The sequence below is a fragment of the Leptonotus elevatus genome, chromosome 1, assembly GCF_054856555.1.
Source record: "Leptonotus elevatus isolate MCC_2025b chromosome 1, RoL_Lele_1.0, whole genome shotgun sequence".
In the NCBI taxonomy this organism is placed as follows: Eukaryota; Metazoa; Chordata; class Actinopteri; order Syngnathiformes; family Syngnathidae; genus Leptonotus; species Leptonotus elevatus.
This window is the reverse complement of record NC_141239.1, coordinates 48,556,912-48,559,411: the sequence shown is the minus strand read 5'-3', so window position 1 is coordinate 48,559,411 and position 2,500 is coordinate 48,556,912. Positions and strand designations below refer to the sequence as shown.

Sequence of the window (2,500 nt, the reverse complement as noted above, 5' to 3'; positions counted from 1 at the left end):
AAAATGCTGTCAAAATGCTTTTTCCACCCCAATCTGGGACGAGTGTAATCTTTAAAAGAGTCAACTGTGGGCTTTTTCTCGGTTTACGGCCATACTACCCTGAGAACGCCCGATCTCGTCCGATCTCGGAAGCTAAGCAGGGTCGGGCCTGGTTAGTACTTGGATGGGAGACCGCCTGGGAATACCAGGTGCTGTAAGCTTTTTTTTTTTTTTTTTGCACCTCCGTCGCAAAAGTAAACTTTCACAAAATAATTCCAGTTTGCTAGCTACTTGCTAGCAGACAGCCACACGCTAAACTGACAGGATGAGAGCTGAAAATGCTGTCAAAATGCTTTTTCCACCTAAAGTTGGGACGAGTGTAATCTTTAAAAGAGTAAACTGTGGGCTTTTTCTCGGCTTACGGCCATACTACCCTGAGAACGCCCGATCTCGTCCGATCTCGGAAGCTAAGCAGGGTCGGGCCTGGTTAGTACTTGGATGGGAGACCGCCTGGGAATACCAGGTGCTGTAAGCTATTTTTTTGTTTTTTTTTTGCACCTCCGTCGCAAAAGTAAACTTTCACAAAATAATTCCAGTTTGCTAGCTACTTGCTAGCAGACAGCCACACGCTAAACTGACAGGATGAGAGCTGAAAATAATGTCAAAATGCTTTTTCCACCCCAAGTTGGGACGAGTGTAATCTTTAAAAGAGTCAACTGTGGGCTTTTTCTCGGCTTACGGCCATACTACCCTGAGAACGCCCGATCTCGGAAGTTCAGCAGGGTCGGGCCTGGTTAGTACTTGGATGGGAGACCGCCTGGGAGTACCAGGTGCTGTAAGCATTTTTTTTTTTTTTTTGCACCTCCGTCGCAAAAGTAAACTTTCACAAAATAATTCCAGTTTGCTAGCTACTTGCTAGCAGACAGCCACACGCTAAACTGACAGGATGAGAGCTGAAAATGCTGTCAAAATGCTTTCTCCACCCCAATCTGGGACGAGTGTAATCTTTAAAAGAGTCAACTGTGGACTTTTTCTCGGCTTATGGCCATACTACCCTGAGAACGCCCGATCTCGTCCGATCTCGGAAGCTAAGCAGGGTCGGGCCTGGTTAGTACTTGGATGGGAGACCGCCTGGGAATACCAGGTGCTGTAAGCTTTTTTTTTTTTTTTTTTGCACCTCCGTCGCAAAAGTAAACTTTCACAAAATAATTCCAGTTTGCTAGCTACTTGCTAGCAGACAGCAACACGCTAAACTGACAGGATGAGAGCTGAAAATGCTGTCAAAATGCTTTTTCCACCCCAATCTGGGACGAGTGTAATCTTTAAAAGAGTCAACTGTGGGCTTTTTCTCGGCTTACGGCCATACTACCCTGAGAATGCCCGATCTCGTCCGATCTCGGAAGCTAAGCAGGGTCGGGCCTGGTTAGTACTTGGATGGGAGACCGCCTGGGAATACCATGTGTTTTAAGCTTTTTTTTTTTTTTTTTTTGCACCTCCGTCGCAAAAGTAAACTTTCACAAAATAATTCCAGTTTGCTAGCTACTTGCTAGCAGACAGCCACACGCTAAACTGACAGGATGAGAGCTGAAAATGCTGTCAAAATGCTTTTTCCACCCCAATCTGGGACGAGTGTAATCTTTAAAAGAGTCAACTGTGGGCTTTTTCTCGGTTTACGGCCATACTACCCTGAGAACGCCCGATCTCGTCCGATCTCGGAAGCTAAGCAGGGTCGGGCCTGGTTAGTACTTGGATGGGAGACCGCCTGGGAATACCAGGTGCTGTAAGCTTTTTTTTTTTTTTTTTGCACCTCCGTCGCAAAAGTAAACTTTCACAAAATAATTCCAGTTTGCTAGCTACTTGCTAGCAGACAGCCACACGCTAAACTGACAGGATGAGAGCTGAAAATAATGTCAAAATGCTTTTTCCACCCCAAGTTGGGACGAGTGTAATCTTTAAAAGAGTCAACTGTGGGCTTTTTCTCGGCTTACGGCCATACTACCCTGAGAACGCCCGATCTCGTCCGATCTCGGAAGCTAAGCAGGGTCGGGCCTGGTTAGTACTTGGATGGGAGACCGCCTGGGAATACCAGGTGCTGTAAGCTATTTTTTTGTTTTTTTTTTGCACCTCCGTCGCAAAAGTAAACTTTCACAAAATAATTCCAGTTTGCTAGCTACTTGCTAGCAGACAGCCACACGCTAAACTGACAGGATGAGAGCTGAAAATGCTGTCAAAATGCTTTTTCCACCCCAAGTTGGGACGAGTGTAATCTTTAAAAGAGTCAACTGTGGGCTTTTTCTCGGCTTACGGCCATACTACCCTGAGAACGCCCGATCTCGTCCGATCTCGGAAGTTCAGCAGGGTCGGGCCTGGTTAGTACTTGGATGGGAGACCGCCTGGGAATACCAGGTGCTGTAAGCATTTTTTTTTTTTTTTTTGCACCTCCGTCGCAAAAGTAAACTTTCACAAAATAATTCCAGTTTGCTAGCTACTTGCTAGCAGACAGCCACACGCTAAACTGACA

General features: G+C 46.0%; 6 non-coding genes and 2 pseudogenes across 6 annotated transcripts; all 8 read left to right on the top strand.

Annotated features, from left to right (window-relative positions):
- The first annotated feature begins 81 nt into the window (after window positions 1-81).
- On the top strand, window positions 82-200 carry LOC147183159 (5S ribosomal RNA). Its single transcript, XR_015091485.1, has one exon. It is a non-coding gene; the product is annotated as a 5S ribosomal RNA (ribosomal RNA).
- Window positions 201-395: 195 nt separating this feature from the next.
- LOC147183158 (5S ribosomal RNA) lies at window positions 396-514 on the top strand. Its single transcript, XR_015093679.1, has one exon. It is a non-coding gene; the product is annotated as a 5S ribosomal RNA (ribosomal RNA).
- A 198-nt stretch (window positions 515-712) lies between these two features.
- On the top strand, window positions 713-821 carry LOC147183157 (5S ribosomal RNA; annotated as a pseudogene).
- Window positions 822-1,016: 195 nt separating this feature from the next.
- On the top strand, window positions 1,017-1,135 carry LOC147183156 (5S ribosomal RNA). Its single transcript, XR_015091379.1, has one exon. It is a non-coding gene; the product is annotated as a 5S ribosomal RNA (ribosomal RNA).
- A 196-nt stretch (window positions 1,136-1,331) lies between these two features.
- On the top strand, window positions 1,332-1,450 carry LOC147183155 (5S ribosomal RNA; annotated as a pseudogene).
- A 197-nt stretch (window positions 1,451-1,647) lies between these two features.
- Window positions 1,648-1,766, top strand: LOC147183154 (5S ribosomal RNA). Its single transcript, XR_015091473.1, has one exon. It is a non-coding gene; the product is annotated as a 5S ribosomal RNA (ribosomal RNA).
- A 195-nt stretch (window positions 1,767-1,961) lies between these two features.
- LOC147183153 (5S ribosomal RNA) lies at window positions 1,962-2,080 on the top strand. Its single transcript, XR_015093678.1, has one exon. It is a non-coding gene; the product is annotated as a 5S ribosomal RNA (ribosomal RNA).
- Window positions 2,081-2,278: 198 nt separating this feature from the next.
- LOC147183152 (5S ribosomal RNA) lies at window positions 2,279-2,397 on the top strand. Its single transcript, XR_015091888.1, has one exon. It is a non-coding gene; the product is annotated as a 5S ribosomal RNA (ribosomal RNA).
- The last annotated feature ends 103 nt before the right edge of the window (window positions 2,398-2,500 follow it).